This window comes from Orcinus orca, chromosome 12 (assembly GCF_937001465.1).
Source record: "Orcinus orca chromosome 12, mOrcOrc1.1, whole genome shotgun sequence".
Taxonomy (NCBI): Eukaryota; Metazoa; Chordata; class Mammalia; order Artiodactyla; family Delphinidae; genus Orcinus; species Orcinus orca.
The window spans coordinates 89,611,797-89,634,642 of record NC_064570.1 but is presented as its reverse complement, the minus strand read 5'-3'; positions in this window follow the sequence as shown (position 1 = coordinate 89,634,642).

The window sequence follows — 22,846 nt, the reverse complement described above, 5'->3', positions numbered from 1 at the left end:
AAAGACTTAGAGTTTGGGAAACTAAGGTGAACTGGTCAAGAAAAAGACAGCTCTATTGTTCAGTTTCCTCTCAGCTCTCCCAGTGCATTAATCCTCAGCAAAAAGTAGGCTGAACTTGTAGATGATAGTCATTCAACACAGTCCAGGGAAAAGTAAATAAAGTAAAACCCAACTCTTCTTCTTTAGCACATGTATGAAAGGTTAACTTGCTGCTCAGCCACGTGGACCTTCATGAAGACGTTTCACTTTAGGTGTCCTCTACTTCAGTACTTTACTCACAGCTCATTCACACATGTAGGCAACAGCATTCCTTAATTCGATGGAATCTGCAGCACTGGTTGTGATCAGTCTCATGAAAAGAAAAGGAAAGGTGGCACGGAAGCCAAGGGAAGAGATTTTCAAGACAGAGACGTTGTTTAAGATCTAACTCGGCTTGGCGGTCACAAAGATAAGGATTGGGAAGTAGTCCCCTGGACTTGTCAACGGAGAAATCATTGGGGGCTTCAAGGAGATCAGTTTCACGAGAGTAGTGGGGCAGAAACCAGATCGCAGTGTAGATGGGAGGGGAGAAATGGGGGGCAAGTCAAGAAATTGATGGCAAAGGGAAAGAAGGGAGGGGTGGATAGGAGGACAGGAGAATGGAATGGAGGAGAGCATTTCCTTGTGGCTCTTTAATATGTCTGGGAGGGGCCAAAAGAGAAGGAGAGCGTGAAGATGTAGGAAGAGGGGGTGGCATCCCGAGCCCAAGGAGGACTGGCGCCTGTCTTCAGCTCCCACCAGCTGGATGGTCCCTCCCTCTAGCTTTCCACGTAGGCTGTGGAAGTTGCCCCTTGCCTCCTTGGATCAGCTGCCCTTGATTCGTTCGTCCTTTTCTTATTTCTCAGCACATCTGGGTCATACGTTATGTGAAGACAAACAAATCACCACTGATGCTTAATTTTCTTGAAAAATCCCCCAGGCAGGTACCATTTTGGAGAACTACCTATTGTGCCTCAGCAAGCCAAAGTAGCCCATTTTTCCTCTCTCATTGGGAGACATTGCTGTTTCTTGGAGAACCTGATGAAGAGGGTGACTCGCGCTTAGGAATAACGTTGCTTGAAAAGTGCAAAAGGTGAGGTAGTTTGGCTCTGAGGGGCCTCTGAGGCCTGAGACTTCCTGAGAGATGGCAGACTCACAGCTCCCATTTCCCTCTGACCCTGGGCTATGAGCTCATCAAATGAGATGGTAAATAAAGTCACTGACATGGTTTAAAGGATAATTTTGTTCTCTCTTGTTCACTCAGAGCAAATTGAATGGAATTTGCATACAACATATGGATGAACCATCCATACGATGGGGCTTGACCATATCCTCATGGTTCCCCTTCCCTTTTCTACATCTGGCCCCTTTAGCTCTGCAGACTTAACCCCACACCATCAGTCCACCCAGTCGGTCCACTGGACGTCTCTTCCTCTTTCGCATCTGGTTGTTGTCGTCACCTTGTTCTCCACTACCGCCTCCTGCAGTAGCTGTTAGGTCCAGAGAGGTTGGTTCACTGTGAGCAAGTAACTGTCAACTCCATGGACAGGTGGAAGTGACTTGGCAGCCGGGATGCGCCCACCCTGTGTTCATTATACTCATGAGGGTCAAGGAGAATGGGGATGCAGCTGGTCTGCAGAGCCCCGGCAGTTCTGAGACACATGTTCCTGGATCCACACGTTGCTCCATACCCAGCCTTGCCTTTCTTTTTTCTCTCTCTTGACTCCATCCAGGTTTCTGCTCTCCTTGTCCCTTTGGGGAGGGAGGCCAGTACCAGTCCAGGTGTAGTCCCCCAAAGCTTCCTACTTCCAAGCGTTACGTAGGCTTGTATATCCACTTGCTTGGGTTGCCCTGGCATTCGTGCCAACAAGTTGAGTGGTTTAAGCCCTAGGCTCTCTTTTCTGGCAAGAATGTGCCTAAAAATCTCCACCTCTGGTTTGGTGGCCCCTAAAAATTCCCAGTCAGTTTTGGTGAGGGGACACTTGGTGACAGTGTTGTCTTTCGAAATGAGTAGTTCCGTTACCGACGATACTTTGCTCCCCATACATTATTTATAAGGTTTCCCTGTTTGTATGTGCAAACTATTTGTGTGTATATTTTGAGAAATACATTGTACAGGCCTCTTTTTTATTTCTTCCACACACCCTAGAGATGTCATAGAGGCGGTAAATGTGTCCAACTTTTTGAGAAATTGGAACAATCAAGACTTACCTGTATGGAATGCTGTTAACGATGTCAATTCCCGCGACAGTGCCTTTCATCTGACACACTTAGGGACTGTTAACAGATTAAAAGTAGTAAAAGACGTGGATAGAGAGAATTTTCATTATCTTGTGCACTGAAATCTTGGATTTTCGTTGGTTTGAATGGGCCTGAAAATGTATTTTTTTTAGTAGGGACATAGAAGCCTCTAGCGGTATTCTTAATAAAGCAAGCTGAGTTATAAGCAATCATCTGATGGAGGGTAAATGTACCACAGTCCAGTTTAAGAAAAATACAATATAAAAGTCTTACCATGGAAGAAAATCTGTATATGATCTTTTGTAAAAAAAAAAAAAAAGCTTCAAGAAACATAAAGACATGACACCATATTCAGTTTAAAGTCAGTGACTTGTAAGCAAGGCAAAGCAAAGACAGTCTGATTAAGGCTGTTGCATTGTTGTGGCATTTTTTAGGTCTCACCCATTTCTGTGGCCTTTTTAGAACCTAAGCTTCTAGGGCACAGGGAACTTCATCTTGACGTAGGGCTGAGCAAATGCACGGAGCATTTCTCAATAAGTAGGCATTAAATTCTTAGTCCAGAAGGGGCCTTGAGATGCCCTCTCTTTACTCCTTGGTAGAACTGTTTTAACCATCCCCCGAAAACAGATTTTTTTCTTTAAATCTCAAAATTCAGAGAGTCCACAATCAGAACTTCCTTCTCATATTGCCATGTGGTCTGCTGTGGGCATCTGTCGAATGGTGTGAACTCTGCGTGGGGAGTCTGGCCTACCCTCGAGGCCCATGGTTTGGGCTGCGGTGGTGCCATGCTGTGCTCAGGGGCCTTCTTTTTTGGAAGTCTGGGCTCCAGTGAGCCTTGGTCATGCTCTTTTATGGAACCTTGGGTGCTAGACCACTCTGACCCTCAGTCTCATTTGCAGGTTCTGGGGAGGATTAAATGAGCTCATGTGATATCCAGGTGACTGAGGCAGAGTCGGCTCGGGATGAATCTTTGCTTCGTTTTCATTAGCTGCGGAGAAGACGATGACAGCTTGGTGCCTCTCCAACTTTAATATGGGTATGCCTCTCTTGGGGATCTTGTTAAATGCAGGCTGGTATTCAGTAGTTCTGGGTGGGGCCTGGATTCTGTGCTTCTAACGAGCTCCTAGGTGACGGTGATGCTGAGGGCAAGGGTTTGACACCTGCGTTTCTCCCTTTCCGGAAGAGCAGGATGTCTGCCGCACCCCCACCCGAGAGGAGCAAACATCCGCAACGTGACTACTAGGAACCAGCTTCCCTCACAGGCAAGGGACCTGTACCACTGCTCCCAACCATTCTGTCTGAGGCGCAGCAAGCCAAAACACTGAAATGCTGAGGTTTGCAGCAAAGAGGAGGTTTATTCACAGGGCAGCCAAGCGAGGACGTGATGTGACAATAGGTCTCAAATCTGCCTCCCCAAAGGCAAGGGGCTTTGGGTATCTGTGGGATAAAGAATAAAGAAGCAGGGCAGTATGAGGCATGGGGAGCGTGAGGAAAGGTGATTGGAAAAAGGTGTGCTCATCATTGTTCTGAGCTGGCGTAACTAGGCTACAGGCCTCGGCACATTCTCAGGCTGGAGTCGGGGAAAACAGGAGCAGAATGGAAGATGACAGCGTGTGAAGGAGGTGTGGTGTCCATAGGTTCGGGGTCTGACGTGCTTCCTGCTGATGCACCGATGCCTACCAAAGCCCTAAATGGGGTGCTGGGGAAAACAGGAGCAGAATGGAAGATGACAGCGTGTGAGGGAGGTGTGGTGTCCATAGGTTCGGGGTCTGACGTGCTTCCTGCTGAAGCACCGATGCCCGCCAAAGCTGTAAATGGGGTGCTGGGGAAAACAGGAGCAGAATGGAAGATGACAGCGTGTGAAGGAGGTGTGGTGTCCATAGGTTCGGGGTCTGACGTGCTTCTTGCTGAAGCACCGATGCCCGCCAAAGCCGTAAATGGGGTGCTGGGGAAAACAGGAGCAGAATGGAAGATGACAGCGTATGAAGGAGGTGTGGTGTCCATAGGTTCGGGGTCTGACGTGCTTCCTGCTGAAGCACCAACGCTTGCCAAAGCCGTAAATGGGGTGCTGGGGAAAACAGGAGCAGAATGGAAGAGGACAGCGTGTGAAGGAGGTGTGGTGTCCATAGCTTCCATATTAGAGGTACTGCCTGCCTGATCTGAGAGCAGAGAGTGAAAGTGGGAGAGCCTCTTCCTAGATTCTAACTCCTCTGAATTTATAGCACTGGCTCTGCCTGGCTTTATGACATATCCATTGTACGTGTCACAGAGAAAGAGCGGGCGGGGCAGGGGGTGAGGCAGGGGTCACATGCAAGCCCAGCTGGTGGCTTAACCCCGGCCCAAAGGCAAAGGGCGGGGCCCCTTCTGGACTTTCTAGTGGCTGGGACGTCTGGCTGTGGGTGGCAGGTGTTTGGCACCAGCTGGGCCACCATGCAGAGACTGTTGGGGACTGTGGAAGCATCCTCCAGAGCTCACCCTTCCTGGGGACTGGCTCTGCAGGCCCCTCAGCCCTGCGTATGTATCGGCCAGGCCTTCCCCACCATGGGGCCCAGAGGCCAGAGCCTGCTCAGACCTGAGGGCAGGAGGCAGCCAGAGCTTACCAGGGTGTGGGCCACCTCGTCCGGAGACCTCCCCAGCTCCTCTGCGAGACCTGGAGACAGGATCGCCTTCTCCAGGGCTGCTCAGCTGCCAGCATCACCATGAGCCAGGTGGCCAAGGTTTCTGAGCAGGAGATGCAGAGCCCTGATCCGACTGGATGCTGCAGCCCACGATGTCCCTTCCTGGCAGATAGGTTCTTTCTTCACTTCTTGTTTGAAATTTGGTAAAAGAACATTTAACCCTTGGCCTGTCCTTCAGGGTATATAGATGGTAGTGGCTTAGCCGGGATTCGATCCAAGCCTGTGTGATTCCAGAGCTTGTGCTCTGGACTGTGGTGCCTCCTTATCGTATATGCTTCATGTGTTACTTGTTTTTTTTTTCTTGTAGTCCTTATGGTACTTAGCCCTAAGTGCCATACCTGTAACGAACAACTACACTGCCCTGTAGGAGGTCTTCTTTTGTTCAACGTCTGAATTGGTCATCCACCACACTGTGTTCTAATCTCAGAAGATACAGGTCAGGGACCACCAGTTGTCAGCATGGCACCATTCCATATTTCTAATTGAGGCTTGAAGACCGTATTTTCCCTTTGTCTAGTTTAAAGGATCCAGATATGTAAAGATGATATTCTAGATAAATCATGGGCTATCCTGAAAGAAATTCACCAGTGAATTGTTCCGTATGGATTAGAAGCCAGCTTCTCTGGCCTTCCTGGAGTATATCCAGTAAGGCGTCTCATTCATGTCTAGAAAGCAACTATATCATTTATTGCAACTTCAGCATGGAGCGATGTATTGGTATAAAGTACAATCAACACAATTTGGTCATTGTGAGTATGACAGCTGGGTCCACTCTTTACTACACATATGTAACTCTAGGGATTCTTATGCCCAAGGGAGGAGACGTACTGTTGGCTGTCTAGGACAAGGGAAGCATGTGTTGTTATTCAGGAGCTGGAAGCTTCAGCATGACAGGTAGGAACTGAACAATCGTGGTCTATACATCACTTGACCTTGCTTAAAACTTGTTTCTTTGGCTTGCTTCATTGGAGTGTTTTCTCCCTCCTGGGCTGACATTGTCTGTTATGTATCACGCATGAGACATATAGAAGTTTCAGAACCCAAAATCATATAGATCAGTAAAAATGTATATATATATATATATATATATATATATATATAAATCTATTGAAACTCACACTGGGCTTAATTCATATATTCCAAAATCAGTTTGACCCTCTGCTCATGAGATTCTTTTTATGGTATGTCCCAGCAAATCTGGGCTTCCATCCCCAATAAATTTTGGGGTTGAAGGACACAAAAGCTTTTGCTCAGACCTAAATTCTGTCTGAAAACAAGGGAAATATTATAAGCCCTTTGTAACCTCTCCAAGAGCAGAAATGATTTACAGCTGTGGCATTGAACCATAATTCCTCGATCTCATTTGAGAAGAGTTCAGTTAGAAACAGTGTCTTGATTTTTGTTTCTTCCCTGTTTTCTTGTCTTGCTTACCAACAATCCATTGTAATTCCTCAGTTAGTATGGCAGCAGGCTGAGTGTTCCCTGGAGCTCATTAAATGAAGTGTTTTTCCTAAAATGACGTTTGTCTCCTTGTTTTCAGCCCCTCTTCTTTCCTCTGCCCTTGACTATAACCAGAGCTCAGCAAAAGCTGAGTGACTTTGTGCAGATCTTACTTAGGCTCAGCCTTTTTTTCTTCATTATTTTATTCATGGCTCCTCCGTTTCATTGTTTGCCTTCTCGAAATGTGTTGAAATCTTTCTGTGGTTGATGACTTCCAAAATATCTTGGCTTTTATTGGTTGATTAATTTTGGTATTTCTACAGTTTTATTTAGATATGGTTTCAGGAGGAACAGAAAGTAAATATATTTCCTAGTCTGCCATCTTGAGCTGAAAATCCCTGTGGATTTTAGCATCCAATGTTCCCATGGGAAAACACCCAACCATGGCCTTAATAGATGTAACACTCAAGATTTCAGCTTTTCTTGAGCAATCACTAAGGATTTCATATGTGGTCATTTCTAATGGGGAAATTATAACTATCTCATGACGTTGATTTGAGGATTAAATTAGATAATGAACATGAAAATGCTTTGTAAGATTTAAAATCTGTAAAACTGTTTTTTGTTATTATTTGATTTGTTGCTATTTCAGCTTCACTTGACAGTTGTTTATGACCTTGCCTATGTGAGAAAATGCCCTCTGGGTTATTTTTTTGAAAGCCAGAATGTATTTTTCAACAGCTCAATGGAACTGGCATCATTTGTGAAGGTTAAGGGTGAAGGGGTAAATGTTTCTTGACACCTATCACTTTACAGTGTTTTCAGGAACTAACTGACTCATGTATTCCTCTTCCAAATTTGGTTGAGGACCTCCTACCAGCCACATGCTTTACGTCAGGTGTTGGAAAGCATTTTCTGGATTTTAAATATCTTAGGCTTTGTGGGCCATATAGAGTTTCTGTAGCTTCACCTCCTCTTTCCTCTTCAACAAGCTTTCTAAACGTGAGAGACATTATTAGCTCACAGTCCCACAGATCCAGGCTGAGAGCCTGATTTGATTCGTGGCCATTATTTGCCAATTCCTGCTCTGCGTCTTCACTGAGGAGGGGGACCATGTTTGAGTAATCAGTTCTTTGAATCAACTGTTGGTCTTCTGGGCCTTGTCCTTGCTCTCCTACAGTCTCTAATCAGCGTGGCATCCAGAGAGATCTTGTTAAAACATAAGTCAGATCATGTCACTCAAATTTCTTCAATGGCTTCTTCACAGAAAATGCAAAGTCCTCAGAGTGCCTCCACAGACCTAGAAATCTGGGTGTCTGTTTCCTCTCTGACTGTTTCCTTCTCCTCTCCAATTTGCTTGCTCTGTTTTCCACACGCTGACATCCTTTCTGCTCCTTGGATACTCCAAGCCTACTCTTGCCTCATTGACTTTCTGCCGCAGGCCAGCCGCAGAAAGAGGATTTCACTGCCCAGGGCCAGAAGGGAAGGGGTAAGGAACTGAAGTAGCACCGACGAATGGGGTCAGAAGCCCATGGGTCAGAAGGCTGCAATGAGAAGCCTAGTCACCGCAACAAAGAATAGACCCCCGCTCGCTGAAACTAGAGAAAGCTCGCATGCAGCAATGAAGACCCAATGCAGCCAAAAATAAATAAATAAAAAATAAAGTATAGAATCTTAAAAAAATCTATAAAGAATATTACAAGAATAGAATCACAGGCCAGTTTCTCCTTTGAACATGTATGCAAAATGTGTAAAGAGAAGCACAAACTATATCCATGGTATGTAAAGCAATCATATATCAGAATCAAAGTAGATTTATTCTTCTGGCAATGCACGGTTGCTTTAATGTCCAAACGTGAAACTGATCCCAGGAATGAATTAGAGTGGGAGAAAAGTCATTTAAAACAGAAATCTTGGGACTTCCCTGGTGGTCCAGTGTTTAGAACATGGCGCATTCACTGCTGGGACCCTGGGGTCCAATCCCGGGTCAGGGAACTAAGATCCTGCAAGACATGAGGCAGGGCCCCCCCAAAAAAAAAGGAAAGAAAGAAGTCTTAACCAGGAGAAGCACAAGATCGAATAAATATAACAGATAACACCTTATGAAAAGTAGGTGAAGATTATGGAATATTCTAAGATTTAAAACAAAAAGAAACTTTTAAAGATTCAAAAGGATGTGACAAATATTGTACATAGGCCAAAATAAAATGAAATGAAATATACAAATGATGGGAGCCCAAAATTCCAGATGCCCAAGTCCTGTCTCTGAAGATTCTCATTCAATGGGTTCAGGATTTCCTCCTTATTTAAAAACCTACAGGTGATTCTGGTACGATTCCCAGACACAATGTAAAGCTTCTCTTTTACAGGAAAGAATACCAGATTATTTTGTTATCTTATAGTTATACTAACAGGTTGTACTATTGACGGATAAGTCTGCTGTGAAAATGCACCCCCACTAGGGATAAAAAAGGAACTAGTAGTCTCTACTGCTACTTGGTGGCAGCACGCATGTATTGCAAGGGCAATTATTGTAGCAATCCAAATTAGTGGAACATTTTAGAATTGGAAGACGACATACAGATCATCTAGTCAAGCTTCCAACTATTATAGTTGTGAAAACTAAGGCCCATATAAATGAAATGATTTAACTCCAAAGAGCATTAGTGAAAGTATGAAATAAAAAATATCTCTGAACTTTTAATTTAGTGCTGTTTTTATTAATCTCAAGTATTAGCTTAAACTTCAGTGTGACAGATTTGGGATTGAATTCCTGCTCACGTTTACTGATTGCGTGTCTTTTAGTAAGTTACTAAAACACTTTTTTTTTTAAATAGACGTATTTAATTATTTATCTTTGGCTGCCTAGGGTCTTCGTTGCTGTGTACGGGCTTTCCCTAGTTGCGGTGGGCGGGGGCTACTCTTTGTTGCAGTACGCGGGCTTCTCATTGTGGTGGCTTCTCTTTGTTGCTGAGCATGGGGTCTAGGTGCGTGGGCTTCAGTAGTTGTGGTTCACGGGCTCTAGCACGCAGGCTCAGTAGTTGTGGCACATGGTCTTAGTTGCTCCGCGCCATGTGGGATCTTCCCGGACCCGGGTTCAAACGTGTGTCCCGTGCACTGGCAGGTGGATCCTTAACCAGTGCACCAACAGGGAAGCCCTACTAATACACTTTTAACTTTGCTTTTCACGTATGTAAAATGGTGAGCCTTGACTGATATAGAATATGAGATAACCTAGCACTGTTCTTAACACATATATGTAGTTAAAACTTTTTGGCTCTCATCCCTCTTAAACAGCCTCTATCCTCTTAATAATGAATGTGTCTTTCAGCTAGCAGAGCACCCCAGAGCTGACCACATTCTGGCAAGAGATATAGGATTCTTTTTCTTACTGGGGGTTCTTTATACCTGATAGTTGAAGTGCACTTAAACATGAACAACTCTTTTTTATACTGTAGTAATGGATTTGATGGACGAATTTTAGAAAGTAATATGCAGGAATTGAGCTGCCTTACCCTCAAGAAATATAATTCGATAGTGGTGGCTAGAACGATAAACAGTGTTTGGACAGGGAGTCCATATTGGATGTGAACTTCCTGTACTCCCATTCGTCTATTAAGAATAAAGAGAATCCTTTCAAAATGTGTTTTAAAGGGCAGTTATTTCTTTCTGCCTCATTTAAGTTACCTGCAAGAAAAAGACAATCTCCTGCATCCTTGTTTAATAGGCTTTTAATATAAAGCAGATAATTTTTTGCAACATTTCCCAAACTTTTCATTATCGAATTGGCTGAGGCTTCTCAACGATTATCATTTCACAACAATATCTCCATCTTCAGCTTCTTTCAATGAATTGGCCTAATAGATGTGCCATTAAAACAGAGCTTCACTCTCAACGTATTTTTAATTTTGTATTCAAACAGTATGAAGGATTCAGCCATAACAGTGAGTGGATTTCTGATACATGCTACATGATGGATGCAACTAAGTGAAAGAAGGCTACATATTGTATGGTTCCATTTATATGAAATGTCCAGCAGTGGCAAATCCATACACACAGAAAAGATTCTACATTCGTGGTTGCCAGGGGTTTGGAAGAGAGGGAAATAGGGAATGACTCCTTAAAATGGGTGTAGGTTTCCTCTTGGTTGATGAAGATGTTTTGCAGCTCGGCAGTGGTGATAGTTGCACAACATTGTGACAGTAGTAAATTCCACTGAATGGTACAGTGAATTGTAAAATGATCCAAATGGTGAATTTTGTGTTATGTTCATTTTACTACAATAAAAAGGAGAAAGAATTCGGGAAAGACTTAGAGTTTGGGAAACTAAGGTGAACTGGTCAAGAAAAAGACAGCTCTATTGTTCAGTTTTCTCTCAGCTCTCCCAGTGCATTAATCCTCAGCAAAAAGTAGGCTGAACTTCTAGATGATAGTCATTCAACACAGTCCAGGGAAAAGTAAATAAAGTAAAACCCAACTCTTCTTCTTTAGCACATGTATGAAAGGTTAACTTGCTGCTCAGCCACGTGGACCTTCATGAAGACGTTTCACTTTAGGTGTCCTCTACTTCAGTACTTTACTCCCAGCTCATTCACACATGTAGGCAACAGCATTCCTTAATTCGATGGAATCTGCAGCACTGGTTGTGATCAGTCTCATGAAAAGAAAAGGAAAGGTGGCACGGAAGCCAAGGGAAGAGATTTTCAAGACAGAGACGTTGTTTAAGATATAACTCGGCTTGGTGGTCACAAAGATAAGGATTGGGAAGTAGTCCCCTGGACTTGTCAACGGAGAAATCATTGGGGGCTTCAAGGAGATCAGTTTCACGAGAGTAGTGGGGCAGAAACCAGATCGCAGTGTAGATGGGAGGGGAGAAATGGGGGGCAAGTCAAGAAATTGATGGCAAAGGGAAAGAAGGGAGGGGTGGATAGGAGGACAGGAGAATGGAATGGAGGAGAGCATTTCCTTGTGGCTCTTTAATATGGCTGGGAGGGGCCAAAAGAGAAGGAGAGCGTGAAGATGTAGGAAGAGGGGGTGGCATCCCGAGCCCAAGGAGGACTGGCGCCTGTCTTCAGCTCCCACCAGCTGGATGGTCCCTCCCTCTAGCTTTCCACGTAGGCTGTGGAAGTTGCCCCTTGCCTCCTTGGATCAGCTGCCCTTGATTCGTTCGTCCTTTTCTTATTTCTCAGCACATCTGGGTCATACGTTATGTGAAGACAAACAAATCACCACTGATGCTTAATTTTCTTGAAAAATCCCCCAGGCAGGTACCATTTTGGAGAACTACCTATTGTGCCTCAGCAAGCCAAAGTAGCCCATTTTTCCTCTCTCATTGGGAGACATTGCTGTTTCTTGGAGAACCTGATGAAGAGGGTGACTCGCGCTTAGGAATAACGTTGCTTGAAAAGTGCAAAAGGTGAGGTAGTTTGGCTCTGAGGGGCCTCTGAGGCCTGAGACTTCCTGAGAGATGGCAGACTCACAGCTCCCATTTCCCTCTGACCCTGGGCTATGAGCTCATCAAATGAGATGGTAAATAAAGTCACTGACATGGTTTAAAGGATAATTTTGTTCTCTCTTGTTCACTCAGAGCAAATTGAATGGAATTTGCATACAACATATGGATGAACCATCCATACGATGGGGCTTGACCATATCCTCATGGTTCCCCTTCCCTTTTCTACATCTGGCCCCTTTAGCTCTGCAGACTTAACCCCACACCATCAGTCCACCCAGTCGGTCCACTGGACGTCTCTTCCTCTTTCGCATCTGGTCGTTGTCGTCACCTTGTTCTCCACTACCACCTCCTGCAGTAGCTGTTAGGTCCAGAGAGGTTGGTTCACTGTGAGCAAGTAACTGTCAACTCCATGGACAGGTGGAAGTGACTTGGCAGCCGGGATGCACCCACCCTGTGTTCATTATACTCATGAGGGTCAAGGAGAATGGGGATGAAGCTGGTCTGCAGAGCCCCGGCAGTTCTGAGACACATGTTCCTGGATCCACACGTTGCTCCATACCCAGCCTTGCCTTTCTTTTTTCTCTCTCTTGACTCCATCCAGGTTTCTGCTCTCCTTGTCCCTTTGGGGAGGGAGGCCAGTACCAGTCCAGGTGTAGTCCCCCAAAGCTTCCTACTTCCAAGCGTTACGTAGGCTTGTATATCCACTTGCTTGGGTTGCCCTGGCATTCGTGCCAACAAGTTGAGTGGTTTAAGCCCTAGGCTCTCTTTTCTGGCAAGAATGTGCCTAAAAATCTCCACCTCTGGTTTGGTGGCCCCTAAAAATTCCCAGTCAGTTTTGGTGAGGGGACACTTGGTGACAGTGTTGTCTTTCGAAATGAGTAGTTCCGTTACCGACGATACTTTGCTCCCCATACATTATTTATAAGGTTTCCCTGTTTGTATGTGCAAACTATTTGTGTGTATATTTTGAGAAATACATTGTACAGGCCTCTTTTTTATTTCTTCCACACACCCTAGAGATGTCATAGAGGCGGTAAATGTGTCCAACTTTTTGAGAAATTAGAACAATCAAGACTTACCTGTATGGAATGCTGTTAACGATGTCAATTCCCATGACAGTACCTTTCATCTGACACACTTAAGGACTGTTAACAGATTAAAAGTAGTAAAAGACGCAGATAGAGAGAATTTTCATTATCTTGTGCACTGAAATCTTGGATTTTCGTTGGTTTGAATGGGCCTGAAAATGTATTTTTTTTAGTAGGGACATAGAAGCCTCTAGCGGTATTCTTAATAAAGCAAGGTGAGTTATAAGCAATCATCTGATGGAGGGTAAATGTACCACAGTCCAGTTTAAGAAAAATACAATATAAAAGTCTTACCATGGAAGAAAATCTTTATATGATCTTTGTAAAAAAAAAAAAAAAGCTTCAAGAAACATAAAGACATGACACCATATTCAGTTTAAAGTCAGTGACTTGTAAGCAAGGCAAAGCAAAGACAGTCTGATTAAGGCCGTTGCATTCTTGTGGCATTTTTTAGGTCTCACCCATTTCTGTGGCCTTTTTAGAACCTAAGCTTCTAGGGCACAGGGAACTTCATCTTGACGTAGGGCTGAGCAAATGCACGGAGCATTTCTCAATAAGTAGGCATTAAATTCTTAGTCCAGAAGGGGCCTTGAGATGCCCTCTCTTTACTCCTTGGTAGAACTGTTTTAACCATCCCCCGAAAACAGATTTTTTTCTTTAAATCTCAAAATTCAGAGATTCCACAATCAGAGCTTCCTTCTCATATTGCCATGTGGTCTGCTGTGGGCATCTGTCGAATGGTGTGAACTCTGCGTGGGGAGTCTGGCCTACCCTCGAGGCCCATGGTTTGGGCTGCGGTGGTGCCATGCTGTGCTCAGGGGCCTTCTTTTTTGGAAGTCTGGGCTCCAGTGAGCCTTGGTCATGCTCTTTTATGGAACCTTGGGTGCTAGACCACTCTGACCCTCAGTCTCATTTGCAGGTTCTGGGGAGGATTAAATGAGCTCATGTGATATCCAGGTGACTGAGGCAGAGTCGGCTCGGGATGAATCTTTGCTTCGTTTTCATTAGCTGCGGAGAAGACGATGACAGCTTGGTGCCTCTCCAACTTTAATATGGGTATGCCTCTCTTGGGGATCTTGTTAAATGCAGGCTGGTATTCAGTAGTTCTGGGTGGGGCCTGGATTCTGTGCTTCTAACGAGCTCCTAGGTGACGGTGACGCTGAGGGCAAGGGTTTGGCACCTGCGTTTCTCCCTTTCCGGAAGATCAGGATGTCTACCGCACCCCCACCCGAGAGGAGCAAACATCCGCAACGTGACTACTAGGAACCAGCTTCCCTCACAGGCAAGGGACCTGTACCACTGCTCCCAACCATCCTGTCTGAGGCGCAGCAAGCCAAAACACTGAAATGCTGAGGTTTGCAGCAAAGAGGAGGTTTATTCACAGGGCAGCCAAGCGAGGACGTGACGTGACAATAGGTCTCAAATCTGCCTCCCCAAAGGCAAGGGGCTTTGGGTATCTGTGGGATAAAGAATAAAGAAGCAGGGCAGTATGAGGCATGGGGAGCGTGAGGAAAGGTGATTGGAAAAAGGTGTGCTCATCATTGTTCTGAGCTGGCGTAACTAGGCTACAGGCCTCGGCACATTCTCAGGCTGGAGTTGGGGAAAACAGGAGCAGAATGGAAGATGACAGCATGTGAAGGAGGTGTGGTGTCCATAGGTTCTGGGTCTGACGTGCTTCCTGCTGAAGCACCGACGCCCGCCAAAGCCGTAAATGGGGTGGTGGGGAAAACAGGAGCAGAATGGAAGATGACAGCGTATGAAGGAGGTGTGGTGTCCATAGGTTCGGGGTCTGACGTGCTTCCTGCTGAAGCACCGATGCCCGCCAAAGCCGTAAATGGGGTGCTGGGGAAAACAGGAGCAGAATGGAAGAGGACAGCGTGTGAAGGAGGTGTGGTGTCCATAGCTTCCATATTAGAGGCACTGCCTGCCTGATCTGAGAGCAGAGAGTGAAAGTGGGAAAGCCTCTTCCTAGATTCTAACTCCTCTGAATTTATAGCACTGGCTCTGCCTGGCTTTATGACATATCCATTGTACGTGTCACAGAGAAAGAGCGGGCGGGGCAGGGGGTGAGGCAGGGGTCACATGCAAGCCCAGCTGGTGGCTTAACCCCGGCCCAAAGGCAAAGGGCGGGGCCCCTTCTGGACTTTCTAGTGGCTGGGACGTCTGGCTGTGGGTGGCAGGTGTTTGGCACCAGCTGGGCCACCATGCGGAGACTGTTGGGGACTGTGGAAGCCTCCTCCAGAGCTCACCCTTCCTGGGGACTGGCTCTGCAGGCCCCTCAGCCCTGCGTATGTATCGGCCAGGCCTTCCCCACCACAGGGCCCAGAGGCCAGAGCCTGCTCAGACCTGAGGGCAGGAGGCAGCCAGAGCTTACCAGGGTGTGGGCCACCTCGTCCGGAGACCTCCCCAGCTCCTCTGCGAGACCTGGAGACAGGATCGCCTTCTCCAGGGCTGCTCAGCTGCCAGCATCACCATGAGCCAGGTGGCCAAGGTTTCTGAGCAGGAGATGCAGAGCCCTGATCCGACTGGATGCTGCAGCCCACGATGTCCCTTCCTGGCAGATAGGTTCTTTCTTCACTTCTTGTTTGAAATTTGGTAAAAGAACATTTAACCCTTGGCCTGTCCTTCAGGGTATATAGATGGTAGTGGCTTAGCCGGGATTCGATCCAAGCCTGTGTGATTCCAGAGCTTGTGCTCTGGACTGTGGTGCCTCCTTATCGTATATGCTTCATGTGTTACTTGTTTTTTTTTTTTTCTTGTAGTCCTTATGGTACTTAGCCCTAAGTGCCATACCTGTAACGAACAGCTACACTGCCCTGTAGGAGGTCTTCTTTTGTTCAACGTCTGAATTGGTCATCCACCACACTGTGTTCTAATCTCAGAAGATACAGGTCAGGGACCACCAGTTGTCAGCATGGCACCATTCCATATTTCGAATTGAGGCTTGAAGCCCGTATTTTCCCTTTGTCTAGTTTGAAGGATCCAGATATGTAAAGATGATATTCTAGATAAATCATGGGCTATCCTGAAAGAAACTCACCAGTGAATTGTTCTATATGGATTAGAAGCCAGCTTCTCTGGCCTTCCTGGAGTATATCCAGTAAGGCGTCTCATTCATGTCTAGAAAGCAACTATATCGTTTATTGCAAATTCAGCATGGAGCGATGTATTGGCATAAAGTACGATCAACACAATTTGGTCATTGTGAGTATGACAGCTGGGTCCACTCTTTACTACACATATGTAACTCTAGGGATTCTTATGCCCAAGGGAGGAGACGTACTGTTGGCTGTCTAGGACAAGGGAAGCATGTGTTGTTATTCAGGAGCTGGAAGCTTCAGCATGACAGGTAGGAATTGAACAATCGTGGTCTATACATCACTTGACCTTGCTTAAAACTTGTTTCTTTGGCTTGCTTCATTGGAGTGTTTTCTCCCTCCTGGGCTGACATTGTCTGTTATGTATCACGCATGAGACATATAGAAGTTTCAGAACCCAAAATCATATAGATCAGTAAAAATGTATATATATATATATATATATATATATATATATATATATATATATATATAAATCTATTGAAACTCACACTGGGCTTAATTCATATATTCCAAAATCAGTTTGACCCTCTGCTCATGAGATTCTTTTTATGGTATGTCCCAGCAAATCTGGGCTTCCATCCCCAATAAATTTTGGGGTTGAAGGACACAAAAGCTTTTGCTCAGACCTAAATTCTGTCTGAAAACAAGGGAAATATTATAAGCCCTTTGTAACCTCTCCAAGAGCAGAAATGATTTACAGCTGTGGCATTGAACCATAATTCCTCGATCTCATTTGAGAAGAGTTCAGTTAGAAACAGTGTCTTGATTTTTGTTTCTTCCCTGTTTTCTTGTCTTGCTTACCAACAATCCATTGTAATTCCTCAGTTAGTATGGCAGCAGGCTGAGTGTTCCCTGGAGCTCATTAAATGAAGTGTTTTTCCTAAAATGACGTTTGTCTCCTTGTTTTCAGCCCCTCTTCTTTCCTCTGCCCTTGACTATAACCAGAGCTCAGCAAAAGCTGAGTGACTTTGTGCAGACCTTACTTAGGCTCAGCCTTTTTTTCTTCATTATTTTATTCATGGCTCCTCCATTTCATTGTTTGCCTTCTCGAAATGTGTTGAAATCTTTCTGTGGTTGATGACTTCCAAAATATCTTGGCTGTTATTGGTTGATTAATTTTGGTATTTCTACAGTTTTATTTAGATATGGTTTCAGGAGGAACAGAAAGTAAATATATTTCCTAGTCTGCCATCTTGAGCTGAAAATCCCTGTGGATTTTAGCATCCAATGTTCCCATGGGAAAACACCCAACCATGGCATTAATTGATATAATACTCAAGATTTCAGCTTTTCTTGAGCAATCACTAAGGATTTCATATGTGGTCATTTCTAATGGGGAAATTATAACTATCTCATGACGTTGATTTGAGGATTAAATTAGATAATGAACATGAAAATGCTTTGTAAGATTTAAAAATCTGTAAAACTGTTTTTTGTTATTATTTGATTTGTTGCTATTTCAGCTTCACTTGACAGTTGTTTATGACCTTGCCTATGTGAGAAAATGCCCTCTGGGTTATTTTTTTGAAAGCCAGAATGTATTTTTCAACAGCTCAATGGAACTGGCATCATTTGTGAAGGTTAAGGGTGAAGGGGTAAATGTTTCTTGACACCTATCACTTTACAGTGTTTTCAGGAACTAACTGACTCATGTATTCCTCTTCCAAATTTGGTTGAGGACCTCCTACCAGCCACATGCTTTACGTCAGATGTTGGAAAGCATTTTCTGGATTTTAAATATCTTAGGCTTTGTGGGCCATATAGAGTTTCTGTAGCTTCTCCTCCTCTTTCCTCTTCAACAAGCTTTCTAAACGTGAGAACCATTATTAGCTCACAGTCCCACAGATCCAGGCTGAGAGCCTGATTTGATTCGTGGCCATTATTTGCCAATTCCTGCTCTGTGTCTTCACTGAGGAGGGGGACCATGTTTGAGTAATCAGTTCTTTGAATCAACTGTTGGTCTTCTGGGCCTTGTCCTTGCTCTCCTACAGTCTCTAATCAGCGTGGCATCCAGAGAGATCTTGTTAAAACATAAGTCAGATCATGTCACTCAAATTTCTTCAATGGCTTCTTCACAGAAAATGCAAAGTCCTCAGAGTGCCTCCACAGACCTAGAAATCTGGGTGTCTGTTTCCTCTCTGACTGTTTCCTTCTCCTCTCCAATTTGCTCGCTCTGTTTTCCACACGCTGACATCCTTTCTGCTCCTTGGATACTCCAAGCCTACTCTTGCCTCATTGACTTTCTGCCGCAGGCCAGCCGCAGAAAGAGGATTTCACCACCCAGGGTCAGAAGGGAAGGGGTAAGGAACTGAAGTAGCACCGACGAATGGGGTCAGAAGCCCATGGGTCAGAAGGCTGCAATGAGAAGCCTAGTCACCGCAACAAAGAATAGACCCCCGCTCGCCGAAACTAGAGAAAGCTTGCATGCAGCAATGAAGACCCAATGCAGCCAAAAATAAATAAATAAAAAATAAAGTATAGAATCTTAAAAAAATCTATAAAGAATATTACAAGAATAGAATCACAGGCCAGTTTCTCCTTTGAACATGCATGCAAAATGTGTAAAGAGAAGCACAAACTATATCCATGGTATGTAAAACAATCATATATCAGAATCAAAGTAGCTTTATTCTGGCAATGCACGGTTGCTTTAATGTCCAAACGTGAAACTGATCCCAGGAATGAATTAGAGTGGGAGAAAAGTCATTTAAAACAGAAATCTTGGGACTTCCCTGGTGGTCCAGTGTTTAGAACATGGCGCATTCACTGCTGGGACCCTGGGGTCCAATCCCGGGTCAGGGAACTAAGATCCTGCAAGACATGAGGCAGGGCCCCCCAAAAAAAAAAGGAAGGAAAGAAGTCTTAACCAGGAGAAGCACAAGATCGAATAAACATAACAGATAACACCTTATGAAAAGTAGGTGAAGATTATGGAATATTCTAAGATTTAAAACAAAAAGAAACTTTTAAAGATTCAAAAGGATGTGACAAATATTGTACATAGGCCAAAATAAAATGAAATGAAATATACAAATGATGGGAGCCCAAAATTCCAGATGCCCAAGTCCTGTCTCTGAATATTCTCATTCAATGGGTTCAGGATTTCCTCTTTATTTAAAAACCTACAGGTGATTCTGGTATGATTCCCAGACACAATGTAAAGCTTCTCTTTTACAGGAAAGAATACCAGATTATTTTGTTATCTTATAGTTATACTAACAGGTTGTACTATTGACGGATAAGTCTGCTGTGAAAATGCACCCCCACTAGGGATAAAAAAGGAACTAGTAGTCTCTACTGCTACTTGGTGGCAGCACGCATGTATTGCAAGGGCAATTATTGTAGCAATCCAAATTAGTGGAACATTTTAGAATTGGAAGACGACATACAGATCATCTAGTCAAGCTTCCAACTATTATAGTTGTGAAAATTAAGGCCCATATAAATGAAATGATTTATCTCCAAAGAGCATTAGTGAAAGTATGAAATAAAAAATATCTCTGAACTTTTAATTTAGTGCTGTTTTTATTAATCTCAAGTATTAGCTTAAACTTCAGTGTGACAGATTTGGGATTGAATTCCTGCTCACGTTTACTGATTGCGTGTCTTTTAGTAAGTTACTAAAACACTTTTTTTTTTAAATAGACGTATTTAATTATTTATCTTTGGCTGCCTAGGGTCTTCGTTGCTGTGTACGGGCTTTCCCTAGTTGCGGTGGGCGGGGGCTACTCTTTGTTGCAGTACGCGGGCTTCTCATTGTGGTGGCTTCTCTTTGTTGCTGAGCATGGGGTCTAGGTGCGTGGGCTTCAGTAGTTGTGGTTCACGGGCTCTAGCACGCAGGCTCAGTAGTTGTGGCACATGGTCTTAGTTGCTCCGCGCCATGTGGGATCTTCCCGGACCCGGGCTCAAACGTGTGTCCCGTGCACTGGCAGGTGGATCCTTAACCAGTGCACCAACAGGGAAGCCCTACTAATACACTTTTAACTTTGCTTTTCACGTATGTAAAATGGTGAGCCTTGACTGATATAGAATATGAGATAACCTAGCACTGTTCTTAACACATATATGTAGTTAAAACTTTTTGGCTCTCATCCCTCTTAAACAGCCTCTATCCTCTTAATAATGAATGTGTCTTTCAGCTAGCAGAGCACCCCAGAGCTGACCACATTCTGGCAAGAGATATAGGATTCTTTTTCTTACTGGGGGTTCTTTATACCTGATAGTTGAAGTGCACTTAAACATGAACAACTCTTTTTTATACTGTAGTAATGGATTTGATGGACGAATTTTAGAAAGTAATATGCAGGAATTGAGCTGCCTTACCCTCAAGAAATATAATTCGATAGTGGTGGCTAGAACGATAAACAGTGTTTGGACAGGGAGTCCATATTGGATGTGAACTTCCTGTACTCCCATTCGTCTATTAAGAATAAAGAGAATCCTTTCAAAATGTGTTTTAAAGGGCAGTTATTTCTTTCTGCCTCATTTAAGTTACCTGCAAGAAAAAGACAATCTCCTGCATCCTTGTTTAATAGGCTTTTAATATAAAGCAGATAATTTTTTGCAACATTTCCCAAACTTTTCATTATCGAATTGGCTGAGGCTTCTCAATGATTATCATTTCACAACAATATCTCCATCTTCAGCTTCTTTCAATGAATTGGCCTAATAGATGTGCCATTAAAACAGAGCTTCACTCTCAACGTATTTTTAATTTTGTATTCAAACAGTATGAAGGATTCAGCCATAACAGTGAGTGGATTTCTGATACATGCTACATGATGGATGCAACTAAGTGAAAGAAGGCTACATATTGTATGGTTCCATTTATATGAAATGTCCAGCAGTGGCAAATCCATACACACAGAAAAGATTCTACATTCGTGGTTGCCAGGGCTTTGGAAGAGAGGGAACTAGGGAATGACTCCTTAAAATGGGTGTAGGTTTCCTCTTGGTTGATGAAGATGTTTTGCAGCTCGGCAGTGGTGATAGTTGCACAACATTGTGACAGTAGTAAATTCCACTGAATGGTACAGTGAATTGTAAAATGATCCAAATGGTGAATTTTGTGTTATGTTCATTTTACTACAATAAAAAGGAGAAAGAATTCGGGAAAGACTTAGAGTTTGGGAAACTAAGGTGAACTGGTCAAGAAAAAGACAGCTCTATTGTTCAGTTTTCTCTCAGCTCTCCCAGTGCATTAATCCTCAGCAAAAAGTAGGCTGAACTTGTAGATGATAGTCATTCAACACAGTCCAGGGAAAAGTAAATAAAGTAAAACCCAACTCTTCTTCTTTAGCACATGTATGAAAGGTTAACTTGCTGCTCAACCACGTGGACCTTCATGAAGACGTTTCACTTTAGGTGTCCTCTACTTCAGTACTTTACTCACAGCTCATTCACACATGTAGGCAACAGCATTCCTTAATTCGATGGAATCTGCAGCACTGGTTGTGATCAGTCTCATGAAAAGAAAAGGAAAGGTGGCACGGAAGCCAAGGGAAGAGATTTTCAAGACAGAGACGTTGTTTAAGATCTAACTCGGCTTGGTGGTCACAAAGATAAGGATTGGGAAGTAGTCCCCTGGACTTGTCAACGGAGAAATCATTGGGGGCTTCAAGGAGATCAGTTTCACGAGAGTAGTGGGGCAGAAACCAGATCGCAGTGTAGATGGGAGGGGAGAAATGGGGGGCAAGTCAAGAAATTGATGGCAAAGGGAAAGAAGGGAGGGGTGGATAGGAGGACAGGAGAATGGAATGGAGGAGAGCATTTCCTTGTGGCTCTTTAATATGTCTGGGAGGGGCCAAAAGAGAAGGAGAGCGTGAAGATGTAGGAAGAGGGGGTGGCATCCCGAGCCCAAGGAGGACTGGCGCCTGTCTTCAGCTCCCACCAGCTGGATGGTCCCTCCCTCTAGCTTTCCACGTAGGCTGTGGAAGTTGCCCCTTGCCTCCTTGGATCAGCTGCCCTTGATTCGTTCGTCCTTTTCTTATTTCTCAGCACATCTGGGTCATACGTTATGTGAAGACAAACAAATCACCACTGATGCTTAATTTTCTTGGAAAATCCCCCAGGCAGGTACCATTTTGGAGAACTACCTATTGTGCCTCAGCAAGCCAAAGTAGCCCATTTTTCCTCTCTCATTGGGAGACATTGCTGTTTCTTGGAGAACCTGATGAAGAGGGTGACTCGCGCTTAGGAATAACGTTGCTTGAAAAGTGCAAAAGGTGAGGTAGTTTGGCTCTGAGGGGCCTCTGAGGCCTGAGACTTCCTGAGAGATGGCAGACTCACAGCTCCCATTTCCCTCTGACCCTGGGCTATGAGCTCATCAAATGAGATGGTAAATAAAGTCACTGACATGGTTTAAAGGATAATTTTGTTCTCTCTTGTTCACTCAGAGCAAATTGAATGGAATTTGCATACAACATATGGATGAACCATCCATACGATGGGGCTTGACCATATCCTCATGGTTCCCCTTCCCTTTTCTACATCTGGCCCCTTTAGCTCTGCAGACTTAACCCCACACCATCAGTCCACCCAGTCGGTCCACTGGACGTCTCTTCCTCTTTCGCATCTGGTTGTTGTCGTCACCTTGTTCTCCACTACCGCCTCCTGCAGTAGCTGTTAGGTCCAGAGAGGTTGGTTCACTGTGAGCAAGTAACTGTCAACTCCATGGACAGGTGGAAGTGACTTGGCAGCCGGGATGCGCCCACCCTGTGTTCATTATACTCATGAGGGTCAAGGAGAATGGGGATGCAGCTGGTCTGCAGAGCCCCGGCAGTTCTGAGACACATGTTCCTGGATCCACACGTTGCTCCATACCCA